Source organism: Myotis brandtii, unplaced genomic scaffold (assembly GCF_000412655.1).
Source record: "Myotis brandtii unplaced genomic scaffold, ASM41265v1 scaffold383, whole genome shotgun sequence".
Classification (NCBI taxonomy): Eukaryota; Metazoa; Chordata; class Mammalia; order Chiroptera; family Vespertilionidae; genus Myotis; species Myotis brandtii.
In genome coordinates, this window is record NW_005364711.1 from 236,289 (window position 1) to 256,850 (window position 20,562).

The following is a 20,562-nucleotide window of genomic DNA, read 5'->3' on the forward strand; positions in this document are numbered from 1 at the left end:
AATAACATATTGAACAAAGGATTTATATCCAGAATATGTAAAGGACTTTCAAAACACAACAGTAAGAAAACAACCCAACTTGAAAATGCACAAGAGACTTGAACAATTCATTAAAAAGGATATATGCAGATGGCAAAAAAGTAAATGAAAAAATGTTTAAAGTCATTAGCCATTAGAATAATGGTCCGCATTTTATAGAGAAAGCATTCAGTCTTCTGCCATTAAGCATAATGTTAGATGGAAGTATTTTGTAGATACTCTTTTACAAGTTGAGGAGGTTTCCTTCTATTTTTCTGAGAGTGTTTTTTAAAATCATGAATAGGTGTTGAATTTTATCACTTTTTTGTGTCAGTTGGTGTTATCCTCTGATTTTTCTTTATTTTGTTAATATGAAAAATTATATTGATAATTTTTAAAATATTGAACCAGTCTTACACTCCTATAATAAACCTCTCTTGGTCATGGTGGCTAAGTCTTTTCGTACAATGTTTAATTATCTTTGCCATTATTCTTAAATGTTTCTTCCACCTATATTCATGAGGGATAGTGGTCTTTAGTTTTCTTTTTTGCAATGTGTTTGTCCTTATGACAATACCACACAATCTTGTTTGGCAGAAGGACAGACAAGCACATTACAAAAAATGAAAAATAAAAAAAGTCTTGTAACTTCCTAGTAAGTTTTGAAATTAAAAAACGCGAGTTCTTTAACTTTGTTGTTTTCAAGATTTATTTTATAGATATTTTGGGGCCCTTGAATTTCCATATGAAATTAGAATCAGCTTTTCAATTTCTGAAAAAACAGTAATTGGAATTTAGATAGGTATTGTGTTGAATCTGCAGGGTCACTTGTTTTTGTAAGGCCCATAAATTCAGAATGATTTTTAGATTTTGAAATTTTTGAAATGCTATTAGAAGAAGAATAGTATTTTATGTCAAGTGAAAATTATATACAATTCAAATTTCCAAGTGTATAAAGTGCTATTGGAACAGAAACAAAACAAAACAAAACAAAAAACACCTGGATGATAGTCAACAATAACCAGGCACACAAGGAAACCCACTCCAGGCGTGAAAACCAGCAAAAGCAGGCAACAGAACGGGATCTACAGAGACTTTAGATATTGAAACCATCAGACCACAAACAATAAATGGCATTTCTTTCTTATTATGTTTAAATTTGAAAAAAAAAAAAAAGCTTGAAGCTATCTGCAGAGAACAGAAAACAATAAAAAAGAAGCTGTTCTTCATCCGCTCTCATTGGCTCCCCTGCTAAAAAGCCTGGGATCCAGCCATACCTCCATGGACCCCAGGGGCATCTTGAAGGCATTTCCCAAACAGAAGAAAATCCATGCCAATCCATCATTAAAAGCACTTGCAGAGATTCCCAAGAGGGAAGACAGAGAAGAGGCAAGAGAGGCTGAGTTCCCTGAGGGCCCATGTTGTGCCCACTGTCATTGGGCGAGCCCAGGCAGAACTCTTTGAGAAGCAGATTGTCCAACATGGTGGCCAAATAGACTCTGCTCAGGCCCCAGGGGTCACTCACATGGTGGTGAATGATGGCCTGGACTGTGAGCGAGCCCTCTGCCCCCTTAGACTGCCCTCAGGTGCTCACCTGGCTGAGCTTGTGCCTGCAGGAGAGAAGGCTAGTGGACACACCAGGATTCAGCATCTTCATACCCAACAGGTACCTGAACCAACCACAGCTCAGTAAGGCAGACCAGGGCTCTTCAACTGGAGCCTGTGCCGCTCTGCTCAGGACAACCTACTCCCACTAGACCTGTATCTCCTCCCTAGAGGACAGAAGAAGCTCCAAACACCCAAGCCCCAGCTGGCTCTGATGATGAAACCAGTGAAGGGAAAGAGACCCAAGTTAGCGCAGCTGATTTGGAAGCCCTGATCAGTGGCCACTACCCCATCCCCCCTGAGGGAGATAGTGAGCCTGGCCCAGCCCCTGAGGGTCTGGATAAGTGGGTCTGTGCACAGCCTTCGAGGCAGAAGGTGACCAACCACAACAGCCACATCACAGAAAAGCTGGAAGTGCTGGCCAAAGCCTACAACGTTCAGGGAGACGAGTGGAGGGCCCGTGGCTATGCCAAGGCCACCGATGCCCGTAGGAGCTTCTACAAGCCTGTCACCTCCTACCAGGAAGCCTAGAGTGTCCCTGGGATTGGGAAACGGATGGCCGAGAAGACTGTAGCGACCCTAGAAAGTGGACATCTGTGGAAGCTGGACCACATCAGTGACAACATGCCTGTCTGCGAACTCTTCTCTAATATTTGGGGAGCTGGAACCCAAACTGTCCAGCTTTCCGGAGCTTAGAAAATATCCGCAACCAGGCCTCCCCGACTACCCAGCAGGCCATGGGCCTGAAGCATTACCAAGACTTTCTGGAACGCATGTCCAGGGAGGAGGCTACCGAGATTGAGCAGACAAGTCCGGGAATCAGCTCAGGCCTTCAACCCTGGGCCGTTGTGTGTGGCGTTCCTACTGATGGGGAAAAGCAACCTGTGGTGATGTGGACGTGCGGTCACTCACCCGGATGGCCGGTCTCACCAGGGCTTCCTGGATAGCCTGTGGCAGCGAGGGCTCCTCACTGATGACTTGGTGAGCCAGGAGGAAAATAGTCAGCAGCAGAAGCACCTGGGCGTGTGCCAGCTCCCAGGACCAGGGCTGGGTTATTCCTGGTACGGCACCGACGACTGGACCATCATTGTCCCCTACAGTGAGTTTGTATGCGCCCTGCTCTACTTCACCGGCTCTGCCCACTTCAACCTGCTCCATGCGGGCTCTGGCCAGACCAAGGGCATGAGCTTGCCCTCAGCACAGCTGAGGTGTGGGACAGCTGAGGTCTCAAGGTGGGGCCTGGCCGAGTGCTTCCCACCCGCACTGAGAAGGATGTCTTCAGGCTCCTAGGCCGCCCCTACGGAGAACCAGCTGAGCGGGACTGGTGCCCTGACCCATGGTTGAGGCGGAGGGGGCACCCACTGGACCAGCTGCCCTCCCTGGCCATCCAGTACTCACCACTTCCATCACCAGCTCTCTGGGCCCGAGGAAAAGGCCAGCCTGGCTCCCAGGGTCTGCCATGCTCTGCCCCGACAAGAGCAGACTGCGCTCCCTTCTCCTACACAGCTGCTCTTGGTAGAGGTTTGCACGTGGCCCATTGCCTCACTTTAAGCAGGAACAGGTGGCTGGTATAAAGCTAGTTTCCTGTGCTGAAGGCCCAGGCAACCCTTTTCTCTACCCTGATGAGGGTCTAGCTGCTGGGGGTGGGATCTTTTTGACTCGAGGGCCACAATGGGTTCTTAAACTGGACTGGAGGGCCAGAACAAAAGCATGGATGGAGTGTTTGTGTGAACTAATATAAATTCAAAGTAAAAAAAAAACTGGGGGTGGGATGGGGCTGCAGGGGGAGAGGCAAGCAGCTCTGGCCCAGCATTACCCAAGATCCTTTGGAGCAGGAGAATGAACCACTCTGTGTATTCCCTCTACCCACCCCACTTCCTGTGCAGCTGGACGTGTTGGGAGAGGGTGCCTCAGGCTCTGTGAGGACAGCATTGGAAGACCCAGGGGCCTAGTAAAGTGCACTTCACATTCAACCTTCCTGGGGTCTGTGAGCTGCTGTAGCCCCTGCCTGCCTTCTTCCACCCAAGTGGGCATGGAGAGGGGAGCTGAATGGGAATGCAGAAGTACAAGTTAACTGCTCTTCATATAGGCCAGGCCTGAGTCAGCTCCTGAACTCAGAAGGACATCGGTGGACATTAAAAGGGAGACTTCATGAAGTCAGGCATTTAGGGGTGCCTGTTTATCCATCAGCATCTCCTGTGTGCCCTGCCCTAGAACAGGCTCTCTGGGAACATGAGCAAAAGTGGCAAAGACCAGCTTGGTTGGCGTGGCTCAGTGGTTGAGCATTGACCTATGAACCTGGATGTCACGGTACGATTCCCGGTCAAGGGCACATGCCCGGGTTGTCAGCTATACCCCAGTGTGGGGCGTGCAGGAGGCAGCCGATCAATGATTCTCTCTCATCATTGATGTTTCTATCTCTCTCTCCCTCTGCCTTCTTCTCTGAAATCAATAAAAAGATATATTTTTTAAAAAGAAGCTGTTACAGGATAAATATGCTGCTATCTAGCCACTGTTCTCCCCTTCCAGCCCACCCTCCTCTTCCCAAAAGAAGAGAGAAATTCTGGGCAGCAGAATTGCATGTGGAAATCTCACTTGTCTTGGTGTTAGGCAAGCTAGAAAAGACATTGTTCTAGCTGCAATATGTTTATTTTCAACAAAGCATGTCAGTCATAGAATTTCCTTTTGGCTTTTATTTGTGAGTTTATAAAATTACTAGAGGCCCAGTGCATGAATTCGTGCACGGGAGGGGTCACTCTGTGTGGCCTGCAGGGATTGGGCTAAACCCTGTAGTCAAAGGCTGCCTACAGCTCCTACCTGCCACTCCCGCTTATCCCAGCCCCACTGGGCCTGCTGTGGGCTTGTACCCAGTCAGTCGCAATCGGGAGAGGCTCCTGCTGCTGCAGCAGCACTTGCCAGCCATAAGCCCTGCATCTGGAGCCCTTCCAAGGGGAGTGGCCTGCAGGATCGGGCTGAAACTGGCTCTTCGACATCCCCCATGGGGTCCCAGATTGTGAGAGGGTGCAGGCCAGGCTGAGGGACCCCACTGGTGCATGATCAGGCTGGGGAGGGACCTTGGGAGGGCTCCAGGGCATGTCTGGCCCATCTCGCCCAGTCCCGATCAGCCAGACCCCAGCAGCAAGCTAACCTACTGGTTGGAGCATCTGCCCCCCCCTGGTGAGTGCACGTCATGGCGACTGGTCGACCAGTTGACTGTCTGCCCCCTGGTGGTCAGTGCACATCATAGCAAGTGGTTGAGCAGCCTTAGCACATCATTAGCATATTACACTTTGTTTGGTTGTTCTGCCACTCAGTCTATTTGCATAGTACCTTTTATTATATAGGATAATTTGAATTTTATTAACATGGAAGTAAGAAATACTTTTAGACAAAGTGACTAAAAGATCTTAAAAATAGACAACAGGCAATATACCACACCCCTATCCTGCAAAAGTGGGTGGTATACAGCCTCCCATTTAAAAATTATCATAGAAAACATTAAGTTTATTATGTAAGTCTTAAAATCTGAAATATAAGGGGTTATGATGCTATGATGTATAGATGACATTGTTAAAAATCTTTAGGATACCGGAGTATAATGTCTTAGTTAAAAACAGGCTCTCTCCCTCAGACAGACCGGGTTGGGGTTTGAGCTCCAACACTTACAACATTTTGTAATCTCAGGCAAATCATGTAACTTCTCAGAGCCTCAATTTGCTCATCTGCAGAATGGGAATAAGAATAGCACTGCATGCCCTGGCTGATTTGGCTCAGGATGGAGTGTCAGCCTGCAGACTGAAGGGTCCCAGGTTTGATTCCAGTCAAGTGCACATGCCTGGGTTGCGGGCTCAATCCCCAGTGGGGGGTGTGCAGGAGGCAGCTGATCAATGATGCTCTCTCATCGTTGATGTTTCTGTCTCCCTCTCCCTTCCTCTCTGAAATCAATAAAAATATATTTAAAAAAAGAATAGCACTGCACTTGCTTCAAGGGGTTGTCCGAGTCAACAGAGATCCTGGATAGAGAGAGCTCTGCATTCGGCTGACACATGAAACTTGCTTATTGTGACTTTAGCTTCTTGGAGCAGCATTATAGCATCCAGATGAAGTTGGCATCTGCATTTGCTTGCATTAAAATACAGGAAGGCTTTATGTAAAGAGCTTGATTCCCTGTGTGTAACTAGTCAGAAAAACTCTCTTCTCGCGAAAAGTTGATGAGACTTGGTTCCTAAGGACTGACCCCAGGCTGCTGGGGCTCGGCCATATACAGCAAGCCTTTGGGTAAAGAAGCCACTTATTTCGGCCTCCAAAATCAAGGCCATCTCCTTGTGAAGGGTAGAAATCGAGGTGAGAAAAGATTGATAATCCTGCATTGCAGACTTTATTAAAGATGTCCAGATTACAAATTGGGCTGTCTGTCAATCAATCAGCCTGTTTCCTGCATTTTTCTCTGTCATCTGCTAAAAATATTCCTGTGCAACGCTGAGCCCCTGTAGACATCATAAATGCTAATCTCTCTTCCTTTCCTTTTTGAAGGACGAGCTTGGCCATGCTCCCTTAGTAGAGGTCCCTGGATTTGTCCTTGTCTTGCTATTATTTAAAAATTTCCCAAGTCAGATGATTTCAAGTGAGGAAAAAGGGCGCATGAGTGGAAGTCACCAATGAAGTGTGGTTCAGGCTGCATTCCTTTTTCCTTGGGTAATTTTCTTGAACCCTGGTGAGAAGGGACAGGTTGAAAACAACCAAACTGAAGATCCTATATAATAAAGAGCTAATATGCTAATTAGACCAAACAGCAGAACAACCGTCTGGACAAAGCTGGGGCTGTGAGGGCCGAGCTCCTTGCACGAATTTCATGCATCGGGCCTCTAGTAGATCAATAAAAGGCTTTACTGATGATTGGTAGGTTGCTGTTCAATTGTTGGGGTTCCTTGCGTCAAGGAACCGAGTCAGCATCATTTGAGTTTCTCAGGATCCCTGCCTGAGCTTGGGGGATGCCTTTCCAGGTTGGGTCCCTGGAAAAGACTCTGAGATGGAGAGCTGCATGCAAAACTTTAATTAGGAGTGGAAGGGGGCAAGGAAAGTAGGACTAGGCGGAGAGAGAAGATGTTCCCTAATGCGGTTGCCATAGAGACCTCAGCTAATTGTGCAGGGAGCTCTGCAAGTGGGATGGCCCTTCATAGTTGTCCCAAGGTATGTGAGCTGGGCCTTTGCATCCCCCCATCAGCCAGAGCCCTCCCTGGGAGGGGATGTATCTTGGTTAAAGCGATGTCCAGTGAGGGATGAAGCCCTGAGCCAACAGCAGCTGATATTCTCAGCAGCTGGGGGACTGGTGAGTGGCCCTGAAGAGTAGGAGCTTGGCAGACAGTATCCATGATAGACCAGCCTCTGAGCTGCTCAGATTCACTTGCTTCTCATAGTAAGCTTGCCCCCTCTCTACTGGCTTCTCTAGGATTGTGGATTGTTTTCTAGGGAAATTGGTAAGAGACGGGCTAGTGGGACAAACTACGGCTCCTGATCTCAAGACTCTGATAATCAATATGCCCCTTCCCCATCACTTGAACTAGATTCTTCTTACCCTGGGCTAGTGTTTCTTCTGGTCTAAGTGGCTTTTTGGTGGGATGACCCGGACTCTCATTCCTGAGGCTTCTGACCTTTGGCTACCATGTACTTTTCAGGCCTTGGCTGCTATACTTGTCCATGTATTGTTAAAACTGGGTATGAAAACACCAAGAAATGCCCCCACTGGATCATCTGGGTGCCAAATGTGTTCTTCCCTGTCTCCGAGTACCAGCAGCCATTGCTCACACTGACATGCACTGAGCTGACTCCTTATGAACTTGTCTCGGATTTTCTCCTCCTCGGTCAGCTGGCCTCAAGGGACCCCTCATGCAGCCATAGGTGTGAGGAGAGGGCTGGGGTAACACTGGAGTGTGACATGGGCATCGGGGCTAACTGTTCTGGCAGCTCACTTGTGCTGATCTTGAACGTACCACCCGCATCTTATGACGGATCTCCGCTGGTCCTGCCTGCCCTTGTCACTGGGTAGATCTGACAAAAACCAGCTCATGATGGGCAGCTCTGGTTGCCTGGCCACTTGGTATCACCTGGTCAGAAACTTCATCTGCACCAGGGTCCTGCAGCATCTGGGAGCTGCTTTTCAACTGGTGTGTAGTTTTTCCTGCAGATGTTAAGCCTGGCTTCAGAACCATAGGGATCGAGAATATTCTCTTTCTGGGCCTTGCCAGAAACTCCATGTTGTGTCTTTTCCCACCACAGATACCTCTGATTCCATCGAGCCTGCCAGGTCATTCAGCTCAAATGGACTGAGACAGATGTGCACGTTTATGACCATTGTAAGGAAATGAAGTAGCTCACTGGCAAAATTCCCAGAGGGAGAATCTGATTGGCCTGTGTTGGGCCAGCTGTTCCCTCCTGGCCAATCAGCTGTGACCAGGAGGCTGGGTGTGGACTGGGCATTTTAGCTCTAGTATGCCTGCTTCTGCTCTTCTCTCCATTCCCTTCCCCTATGTTTATTGACACAACTGCGTCATGCAGCCAGCAGGTGTGTGGGGAGAAGAGCGTGGTGGAAAGGGCCTTGAAGGCAGACAATCTGGATTTGAAATGACTGTGATGTTCAGTGGGTCCCTTATCTTTGAGGCTGGTTCCTCACTTTAGTTAAGAGCTGTGAAGAGAAAGTGCCTTATGGATGCAGAGTACCAAGTACATGCTTGGCACGAAGTAGGTCTTCAACGCCCCTTGATCATGAAGTGCAAGCTCAGGTTTCTCCTTCAAGATCGTGCCCCTGGGACATTCTGGTGTGGGGACCTTTGAGTTGCCACAGCACAGGCCATGCTACTACAGAAGCCATTGACAAAGGCCTCCTCCTTGCCCTCCCCGCTGGGCTGACAGGACCAGGCACAGCCCATGGAGCGCTGTCTTCACTATGGGGGCTCCTCAAATCTCCCTCGTGACCTTGGAGTTCAGCCCCCCAGGGCACTTCCTCGCAGGCCTAGCCTTCCCACTCAGACCCACCTCCCCTCGCCACAGGCTTCTCCACAAACCCACTTGGATGTGCACTAATGCCATTATCTTCCCGAAATTAAAATCAAGCCTCAACTTATGTTTCACGGAGAGGGAATTGGGGTTATATATTCCTGCGTTGAGCCGTATTCTATTTCAGTCATAGCATTTAATTATGATTGGTATGTTAGTGCCCACCGGAGCATAACAAATTGTCATTATGTTATTCTGCTGAGTCTAATTTAATTGGCAAGTTGTCACAAAAGCAATTATCCGTCATTTATTTTGTTGCCATAACCACATCTAGAGGAGCACCTGCTGTCTGCGAGGAGCAATGCGCCACAGTCTCTCGGCCCTGGCTCCGAGCCACTTAGCTGACACAAAGACATTGCTTCCCCTTCTGATTTAAAAATATGTTCCTCATTTCCCGCTGCGGTCTCAGGAAGCCTCCTGGGGGAGCCTCAAAGTGCCAAAGAAAATCCACGGGCTGGGGAGTCGCCTGGGACCCCACCGGGAGGCGGGGGTCAGCTCTGCTCTGTCGGGGTGTGAGTGGGAGGCGGCGGGAAGCAGGCCCCGTGGAGGGTCCGGGCCCTGCCTGGGTCAGGCTTTGCTCTCTCAGCTGTTTCAGCTGCCACCTCAGTGATGGAATCATAAATATTTGTTGCTCTTTTCTCCTGAGGCACACGGCGCATTCACTCCCCGGGAAGCAGGACTGTTTGGCCGTTTCACCGAGAGGGAACCCGAGGACCTGGGGACTGAGGCCCACAGTCACCAGGGAAGTCTGGGAAGAAGCCAGGACTGCAGTGAAGATCTCCAAAGCTTTCCCCATCGGAACAAGCAAAACCGAATCCCAGAGTGTGCCCCTGTGCAGTAGGACATTGCTCAGGGCCCTGTTTCACATGGACACATCTGTGATCGGGGTGGGGGGAGGGAAAAGGGAGGGAAGAGCCACCATGCCTGCCCATATTAGAGAGACTGGGACAGGAACGGCCCACTTTGCCAGGAGCCTCTGATTCCAAAGTCTTTGGGAGGCTCTGTGAGCCCCCTCCTACCTTTAGCCACCTCCCCACCTCCCTGTGCGTGAATATTCCCCGCACTCAAGATCAATATGACTTTTGTGAGTGAGGAAGCAGAGGCAAGCAAAGGGATTTTTTTTTCCTTCCCCGAAAGGGGGAGAGAGTCATTCCTAAGGGAAGATGCAGTCTGTAGGTCTGTCTCTGTCCTGCGGGCTGGAAGCAGGTGCAAAAATGACTAATCCTGCTCTGGCTTCCATGATGCTCTTAGTGGCAGAGTCCACAAAAGACTCGTTAAAAACAAAAACAAAACCCCAAACAATAACCACTAGACTGCAAAGGGAAGAAAGAACCAGGCCTTTAAATCAAGCAGCGTTTCCCTCGGGGTCAGTCAGCTCTAATTCCCAGGCTACCTATCTGGGGACACTGGAAAATTACCAGCTTCCTGAACACAGGCAGATCATTTCTTGTAACTCCTTTTTTCTTTTTTAGAAATCTCTCATTGTCATTGCTGACTAAAAATAAACTAGGGATGTGTGAGGTTCCTTCCTCCGGGACCAGCATTCTCCCTCAGGAATGTTCCTCATGACTGGGGAGAAGTCGTTCTTGCCACCACGAAGGCCCCCGTAGCAAAATGGTCAGGATCCCTGATCCTTGTGGGAGGCCCCCGCTGAGTCTCAGGGGCCAGAACTGATATAGTTGATAGCAGAGCAGGGTAGAGGTTCATGTGCAGGTGTGGGGGGCGTGCACGAGGCCTGCTGGGCTCGGTTGGGGGAGAGGGTGGTGCTTGGTTCCAAGTGAGCGTGTAAATGAGCTTGAACTCTCGGGAAAGTTAGGTTGGCAAAATGGGGCAAGAGCCATGAAAAATGCCCATCGCCTCTGACCCAGGAATTTCGCTGAAGATAAGCAAATTGCTTCAAGAACAGAAGAAAGATGTTTGCGTTGGTGTTATTTATCATCACAAAAGCAAAACCTGTGCTGAGAGCGAAGTGACTTGGAGCGCGTGGCTCTAGGCCCAGGGGTGTTGATAGAGTTTGCTTTGTGTTTTCTGGGAGGGGAGCTGGGTCACGAGGCATTCTTGATGCAGTTTCACGAAGTAAGCACTTATTGAACCATAAACGATGGAGCTAGCTTATGTGTGTATATAAATACAGACGAGACGGTCCCTCCTGGGCTAGTTTCTTATTTCTGCTGTAACAAATTTACCTCCAGTTTAGTGGCTTAAACAATACATATTTATCATCATATAGTTCTCAGGTCAGAAGTCTGGAATGGGTCTGACTGGGCTAAAATCAATATATCAGCAGGGCTGTGTTCCTTTCTGGAAGCTCTAGGGGAGAAACTGTTTCCTTGCCTTTTCCAGCATCGAGAGCCTGCGCGCATTCCTTGGCTTGTTGCCTCCTTCCTCCATCTTTAAAGCCGAATCCTTCTCACAGTGCATCTCTCTGACCTTCTTTTGTAGTCACAGCTCTCTCTGCCTCTCCTCTCCTGTCTCCCTGTTCCACTGTTAGGGACCCATGCGATGGCATTGGGCTCACCCGGATTATGGAGGATGATCGCCCTATTTTAAGGTTGGTCAGCAACCTTAATTCTCCTTTGCCATGTAATGCAACACACAGGTTCGGGGGATCAGGACACGGGCATCTTTTGGTGATGGCGGGGCATTATTCTGCAAACCACACTCCAGACCAGGAGCTTACCGTTTAGTGAGACAGACATGTGAACACATCTTTGGAGTGTATGGCAGCGTGCCACGACCAGCCTGCAAGATCTGGGGAGGCAGCACGCGAATTCATAACAATCCAGAAATTCCTCGCTGGGAAGCTAGATGTTGTTTCACTCCGTTTCCCTCCTCCTCCCAACACCAACTCTCTGCTGTGGTCAGTTTAGCCTCCCGCTGTTCCATAACCACCATCCTCTCTTTTCCAGTCCCACACCTTTGCCCATTGCTGCCCCTACCTGGCTGCCCTTGTTTCCTCTTACTCCCTGCCCAAACCCCACCCACCCATCAACATCAAGATCAAGTCCCATGTTCCCCATGATTCTCCCCTGAGCCCCTCCCCTGGGACTTCTATCACACTTATATTCTCAGTTACACAACGGTCTACTGCCCTGTGCTTAGTAGTTGCTCTCGTGCGCTATTGTTTTAACTTTAGTGTGTTCTTATGTCTCTGGTTTTTAATCACTCTGACATCAGGGATCATGTGCTATAAATCTTCTTTCACCCCCATAGCGCCTGGAATGGTGGTGACAAAGAAAAGTCTGCTAAATTGTTCCAGCCATTCTTTGGATAAATGGAGCACTCTCATCCCAGGGAATGGACATGTGCTCTGAAGTGAGTCCTGTTAAAAAGAAACCCTCAGCTAGAGGGGGAGTCTGACAGGCAAACCGTGGCTTATGATATGACAAGACAAGGCTAGAATAGGAAGTCTTCTAGGTCAGCCTGTGGGTGGATCAAGGAAGGCTTTCAGAGGAAGTGATGTTTGAGCTGAGTTTTGAAGAATGAGTAGGAGTGAGTTAGATAAAGGGATGTGGAGAAGGGTTCTATGCCAAGAGGAGGTGGAGCATGTAAAGCAGAAAAAATAAATTGAATTCTGGAAAAGCTACTACCTCTTTCTCTATCAGACGAGAGTATTATAGATGCTAAATGCTGCCCAATTTCATTTTCCTGGCTTCCCAGCACGAATAGGACAGAATCTCTTTTCTGTTTGACAGTCACTGGGTGCTTTTTCTTAGTCCCACACCTTTGCCCATGAACTTGGAAAAAAACAGTGAAAGCTGACATTCACAAGTGAAACTGATAGGGAAAGGATAAAAATGACCAAGTCCCACTAAGTCAAAAGACTAATGATACTACCTATGACAGACAATAATTAATATCCTTAATGTATAACCTGATAAGGAAAAGACAAAACTTAAAAAAAATGGACAAAGGATATGAACAAGCATTTTACAGATGAGAGAATACAAATGGCTGATAAGCATATGAAAAGACACTCAACTCTACCTGCAGTCAGGGAAATGAGAAATCAAACAACAATTAATACCATTTTCACTCATCAGATTGGCAAAAATTAAAAATGGATAAGTGTGTTGTCAAGTGGGTGGGTAAACAGGGCCTGTCACACATTGCTGATAAGTTTGTGAATTGCTAAACCCTTTTGGGAAAGTAATTTCAAGGTGACTGTTAGAAGTAAAAATGAACACATCCTTTGATTCCAATTTTGAGAATGTATCCTGTAGAAATAACAACATCAGTATAGCACATATACTATATATATACACACAATTAGATATATAATATTGTATATATAATAATATATATTCTTATAAGATTGGCCCTATTTATATTAGCAAAAGCTGGATCCAATCAGAATTGTCCATCAATAGGGGAATGTTGAATAAATTATACGATTAGAGAATGTTATAAAACAATATTATATAGGATATTATGGAGTTATTAAAGAATTTGATCCATGTATCTTGACTGGGAGGAATCCCCCTGATACCATAATGTAATGTTAAGTAGCAAGAGTGATGTTAAAGCCTGTGACAGGGAGGGGGAAACATAAAGGGGAATGGTTTATATATTTAAATGATCGGAAAAAAGGTATAGAAGGCGATCTGTACTTTAGGATGTTAACACTGATTACCTCAACTGACTGGAATTGAAGGAAAGACAGTTACTTAAAAATTCTGCATTGTTTGACTTGTTACAATGAGCACAAATGACTTTTGTCATTGCAAATATTAATAACATTTTAAAAAAAGTACTGAAGAAAGAGTTCAGCAGGGTCTCGGTGTTAAGGGGTTGAGAAATAATCCGTGTGGGCAGGTTCCTGAGCTCAGGCCTACGTGTTCCTCCTGGCCTCTCTTCTATTCAAATGAGCTAATTAAACAAACGTGAGATAGTTTTCATTTCCTTGGTTAAGTGCATTTAGATCCTGGGATAAAATAGCATCATTTACATATGTAGTGACCCTCTCTTTATATCAGTGAACTCCCATAATAAATTAATTAGAGCCATTCAATCCCAACCTGCTTCCCTCGAGACAGCTTTTCTTTGGGTGCACGCAGCTGTCTGAACCAGGCTCGGGGCGAGGTGTATTGTTAAGGCTTCTACTCGCGAGCAGCTGGGTGAGCCCAGTGTCAGCTCCCCTGCATGGGAAGTTGTTTGAGCACTTTCTGCACGTCTCCAAGGCTCAACTAGTTAAATATCTGCCCGATTGACCAAGGGGAATGCCATTTGCATCTCAGCCCCCTGCTTCTTAGCCACACTGGCAGAAACCCTTTCTTCTGAACCTGAGTTACTTCAGAGGTCACCCTCCCACCGTCACCATGGCAACTCCCTTCAGGGTATGACATGGGGCTCAGGAAAAGAGTTGGAAACTTACCAGGGGGCCCCAGGAGAAAGGCACTTTCACAGAGAGAGAGATTTCAAAGTCTGGGACTATTGGGTTGCTATATGGGGCACTTTATATAGGATACGTTATTTCTGGAAAAGTTGTTCCAGGTCATTTTTTTGGGGTAAAATTTTGTAATTTTATTTTAAACACACAGCGGAGTTTCCTATATTGAGAACCCTGTTGTGAATGCTTTTGTGAGGTGAATAAAAACCCCTATTATCCGTTTAGTGCAAGCAGAGGTGGATGGCCAGTTGTTTGAAGTTGGGCACATCAGTGTTTTGGGGTTTGGAAGGTGGGAGATAGCTGTGTGGGTGAGAGTGGGGAGGGATCACTTGGAGTAATGCTTTAAGTGGTACTTGGATGTTGTCTTAAGGTTGAGTTCTACCAAAAGGAAAGCCTGGCTAAGTATCTGTGTGCAAAGTGATTTATAAATATTGGGGAGATATTTTAGATTTGTAAAGGAACAGCATTACTGTTCATAGGAAAAATAGACAGTCAGCAAAGTTCTAGAAACTGGAGCAACGTTGTCATCCAGTTGATAACCTAATTGATATTGTAGAACACTATCCTGAACGATGGCAGAGATAACCTTTTTGAGTGCACAGGGATCTTCACCAAGACTGACCATATACTGGGCAATAAAACAAGAATTGATAAATTTAAAGGATTAACACAATATAGAGTACGTTATCTGACCATGATAAAATTAAAGTAGATTTTAATAATAGGAGGTATCAAAAATATCTTCCCAATATTTGGTAATTAAGCAATTAGGTAATCCTTGGGTCAAAGAAGAAATCACAAATATTTTGAGGTGGGTGATAATGAAAGCAACTTATTAGAAAACCTGAGATGCAACTAAAACACAGTTTATACAGAAATAAGAAAGGTTTCAAATGAAGGACTTAAGCCTCTTTGAGAAGAAAAATAAAAGCAAAATAAACTAAAAAAAAGTAGAAGGGAGAAATTGTAAAGATGAGTACAGAAATTAATATAATAGGAAAAAAATGGTAGATCAAATTAATGGAAACAGAAGCCATTTACAAAATAATAAATAAAAGTAATAAACCTCTAGCTAGAATGATCAAGAAAAACAGTGAGCAGACACAAACCACCAATACCAAATATGAAAGAGTCAATGTCATTATTCAGCCTATACACATTAAAATGATAATAAGGAAATAATAGGAACAAATTATGTCAATAAATTCAACAACGTAAGAGAGATGTATTAATTTCTTCTAAGACACAAATGACCAAAACTGACTCAAGAAGAAATAGGAAATCCAAATAAACTTATTTCTAATAAAGAAGTTAAATTAATAATCTGAAAAAACTTCCTATAATGAAAACTCAAAAGCCCACACATCTTCATTGGTGATCTCAATAGAAAAATGTAGTTGAAAAAAATTTCTCTATTTATTATAGATACACTCAGCAAACTATGACTTAGAAGGGAACTCCCTGAACCTGATAAAACACACTTAAGGAAAACCTATAGCAGGATCATGCTTTATGGTGAAACATTAAGCATTAACAATACTGTGAATCTCAGTATTGTTAAGAGTATTTTCTCCCTAAGATTGGCAAGGATGAATGCTCTCACCACATCTACTCAACATTGCACTGAAGGTTCTAGCAGGTGCAAAAAGGCAAAGCAAGCAAACAAAAGGGAAAACATGCACACAGATGGAAAGTTAGAAAGAAGTCATCTTTGTTCACAGATGACATGATTTTTTTTAAATGGAAAGCATAAGGAAAATTATAGAACTAATAAGTGAGTTTGAAAGGTTTCCGTATACAAAGTCTATTATGTACAAAAATAAATTGTATATCTGTATACTACCAACAAACAATTAGAAACTGAAATCTTTAAAACTGTCATCTACAACAGCATCAAAAATATTAAATACATAGGGATATATTTGATGAAAGGTGCAAGACACCAACAATTTTTAAAAGTTGTTGAGAGAAATAAAGATCTAAATAAATGGAAGATAGATGATGTTTGCTATGGACTAAGTTGTGTCCCCCCCTAAAATTCATACGTTGAAACCCTAACCCCCTAGTGTGACTATATTTGTAGGTGGAGTCTCCTAGGAAGTAGTCAAGATAAAATGAGCTCATCACGGTGGAGCTCTGATCCAATAGGACTGGTGTCCAAATGAGAAGAGACATTGGAGTGTGCTCTCCTTCTTTCTCGTGTGCACACAAGAAAATGTGAGCACACAGAGAGATGGCAGCTGTTTACAGTCTAAGAGAAAAGGCCCCAGGTTGAAACCTACCTTGCTGGTACCTTGATCTTGGGCTTCCCAGCCTCCTTCTATTGTCTGAGCCATCCAGTCTATGGCATCTTGTTATGGCAGCCCAAACGGATCAACACAATGTTCCTGGATTAGAAGACTCAGTATTGTTAAGATGTCAGTTCAACCCAGATTGATCTATAGATTCAACACAATCCTAATTAAAATCCCAGAAGACATTTTTATAGAAATGAGCAAGCTGTTTCTAAAATTTATGTAAAAATTCAAAGGTCCTAGAATAGCCAAAACAACTTTGGAAAAAAAAAAGTTGGAAAACTTATATGATCCGATTTTAAGACCTTACTATATGGTCACAGTAAGCCATACAGTGTGGGACTGGTGTAAAGATAGCCATGTAGGTCAATGGAACATAACAGAAAGCCTGGAACTAGGCTAATCCGTATGAGACCCACTGATTCTCCACCAAGCTGCCGAAGCATGTTAGGATCGAGAACTTTTACTTACCAAAGGCCACAGTCACAAGAGTGTAAGTCAGAATCCAGTCAGGGGACAGAATTTATACCAATAAAGTGAACAGGGAAATTTAACACAAAGAACCATTATAATATAAACAAAGGCGATTCACTATTTAAAAAGGTAAAAAAAGAAAAAAAGAATGCTAAGTTATAATAAAGGTAGACACTGCAGGAAGCTGAGCTATTTACTTTTCCCAGGGTTGGGGGAAGACTGAATAAGGAAGGAGCTTAAAAAGTTAGACGGGGAGCCCTGCAGGGCTGAGATCCAGATCTCTGAGGACTGGGCATGGCCGCCACGCTGTCTGCTACTCCGGGGACAAAGGAAATGGACGGAGAGTCCTCGCCCCCAATGAACAGCAAGGGCAGCCCACCTGTGTGGTAACACAGCCAGGGTCCCTGTACACAGCTCCATTTGCCGCTCCATGCAAAAACAGAACAACAGAAGAAAAAAAATACCTCTTTCTCATCCAGCCTTGCAGTGAGCCTCCAGTATCTTCCACTGACAAAGCATATTATCAAGCCAGCTGGCAAAGGAGAAATATTATCTGAGTCACAAAGTTCCAGAGTCACAAAGCAAAGCAGAGAGAGGTAGTAAATTTACAACTGGAACAAGGCGAAGAGGCACCCGCGGAGAGGGGAAGAAACTGTTTGCCGTATGCATCTCTGTCAAAGGACTCATACGCAGGATATATAAGGAACGCCTCCAAATCAGTAAAGCAAAAAGACAGACAACCCAACAGAAATGAGCGAAGGACTTGTACAGGCGCATTGCAAAATAACATTTCTGAATAGCCAATAAATATCCTAAAATGGCATCCTGGATATGCAAATTCAAACTACAGTGTGATTGTACATTGACCTTGTATCCGGTGACTTTTGGCAAATTACTTATTAATTCCAAAGCATCCTCGATATCTTTTTTTATTTTCTATGTGCCCAATTATGTTGGCTGTGAATAATGGCATTATGCTTCATGCATTTTGAAACTCTGTTGTTAGGTGTATAAATATTTATGATTATTATGTCCTCTTGATGAATTTACTCCTTTATTATTATGAAATGACCCTTCTCTTATCCCTGGTAATATTCCTGCTCTGAAATCTACTTTGTCTGATAGTTTAGAGCAACTCTTGCTTTCTTTTGCTTAGTGTTAGCGTGGTATATCTTTTCCCTCTGTTTAAGTTTAACCTACTTGCTCTTTATACTTGAAGTGGATTCCTTAGAAAAAGCATTTGGTTGTGTCTTGCTTTCCTATCCAATCTAAATATCTCTGCCTTTTAATTGGGGGTGTTAAATGACGTGGTTAGGTTTAAATACACTATTTTGCTATTTGCTTTCTATTTGTGCCATCTATTCTTTGTCTTTTATGTCTATGTTAATGCTTTCTTTTGTATTAAATAAGTATTCTTTTTTTATTATTTCATGTATCACCTTTATTGACGTATTAGCTAAATCTCTTTGCTTTGTTCTTTTAGTGGATGATTCAGGATTTGGAATGTACACCTTTAATTTATCACAATGTGCCTTCAAGAAATATTACACCACTTCACATATGGTGTAAGAACCTTATAACACTATGCTCCCACTTCTCCCCTCCTGGCCTGTGTGCTATTATTGTCATACATTTTACTCCTGTATATATTAGAAGCTCTACAATGCATGGTTATTTTTTGTTATTTTTGCTTTAAACTATCAATTAGCTTTTATAAAATTTAAGTACTAATAAAACAAGACTTTTCTACTTATCCACATATTTACTATTTCTGGGGCTCATCCTTCCTTTGTATAAATCCAGATTTTCTTTTGGTATAATTTTCATTCTGCCTGAAGGACCTACTTCAAGATTTTATTGTATTGGTGTTTGCTGCTGATGACTTCTCTCAGCTTTCATACGTCTGTGAAAGTCTTTATTTCATTTTCTTTAAATATATTTTATTGATTTTTTACAGAGAGGAAGGGAGAGGGATAGAGAGTTAGAAACATCGATGAGAGAGAAACATCGATCAGCTGCCTCCTGCACACCTCCTACTGGGGATGTGCCCACAACCAAGGTACATGCCCTTGACCGGAATCGAACCTGGGACCTTTCAGTCCCTAGGCCAACGCTCCATCCACTGAGCCAAACCAGTTAGGGCTTTATTTCATTTTCATTAAAACATTTTTAAAGTATGTTTTTATTAATTTCAGAGAGGAGTGAAGAAGGAGAGAGAGATAGAAATATCAGTGATGAGAGAGAATCTTTGACTGGCTGTCTCCTGCACGCCCTCCACTGGGAACTGAGCCTGCAACCCGGGCATGTGCCCTGACCGGGAATTGAATCGTGACCTCCTGGTTCATAGGTAGATGCTTAACCACTGAGCATACTGTCTAGGCTTGTTGTTGTTGTTTTTAATTGGTGATGTTTCAGTATGTTTGTAGTTAATGGATATAATCCAGCAAAGTAGGAAAAGTTGATAATACAGGCCAGCACCTCCCCCAACATAACTCTTTTCCCTTTTCTTTATTGCACAGCTTGGAGCATTGATCAATGTGCTTAGTAATTGCTTGTGGTTGATGTTTCTGTGAATGTCTCTGGCATCTATTTCCCCTTTAGGCAAAGTTGTTTCTCTCAAATATGCCCATGGAATTGGATCAGATCCATTTAATGATGAAAATGCTTTGGAAAAAGAAATCCCTTGACTTTTGTCCGTGGGATCTTGTCAGTTATTCTCTCATCACTTAGTTGTAGAGGTGTCAGCTGAATCAATAATAACAGTTATTATTATTGAAAGCTTGCTCTGTGCGTTACATGAATTATCTCCTCAAAGCATCTCTGTGATATACATACTATTAATGATCTCTCTTTAATGATGAAGAAACGAAAGCTTGGCCCTGGCCAGTGTGGCTCAGTTGGTGGGAGCGTGGTCTCCTACACCCAAAGGTTTTGGGCTGGATTCCTGGTGAGGACATATGCCTAATTGAGGGTTCTAGGGGAAGCAACGGATGGATGTTTCTCTCACATCAATGTCTCTCCCTCTCTTTTTCTCTCTCTCAAATTAATAAACATATTCTCGGGTGAAGATTAAAAAGGAAAAAAAAGAGAAAGAAACCGAAGCTTCAGAAGTTAAACCATATATGCCCAGGGTCTGGCAGGAAGTGTATTGTGGGACCAGGTTGGGAACCGGATCCCACACTCTTACGTGCCGCCCAGACAACTGCCCCCGCTCCGCCCTCCAGAGGGCGCCACAGGCGGAGGTATGGCATCCTCCTTCTGCAAGGCCTGGGGCCTCTGCTCCGAGGATGACCCGCTCTGCCAGGACACAGCCCTTCCTGGCGACCTGCTGCGCGACACCCGGCTGGCTCGGGCAGCAGGGGGCGCTCTTTTGTCACGAGAGGCGGACGAACCGCGGCAGCTCCTGGCCGCAGAGATGAGAGAGGAAGACAGGGCTCCCACCCACCCAACGCCCCCAACCTTTCCCCTCCGCGGCGCCTTCCCCTCAGAGCTTATCTCTACTGCCATTCGCAAAGCTATTTCCCGGGAGCAGGAAGAACCTCTCTATGGAGGTTCGCGGAAAACCTCTGCCGCGGGGAAGGGCCCTGGCGAAGGGGTGGGATAGAGGTGGGAGGTGCTGGCCCTTGGCTAGCGGGTATTGATATTAAAACACTGATCTCACTCATTTACGGATAATAAAGACCATTATAAACTGATGAGCAGAAATAGATACAGAGGCAGAGCAGCATC

General features: G+C 44.9%; 1 pseudogene; it reads left to right on the forward strand.

Moving 5' to 3' along the window:
* The first annotated feature begins 1,295 nt into the window (after positions 1 to 1,295).
* On the forward strand, positions 1,296 to 20,437 carry LOC102251730 (annotated as a pseudogene).
* The last annotated feature ends 125 nt before the right edge of the window (positions 20,438 to 20,562 follow it).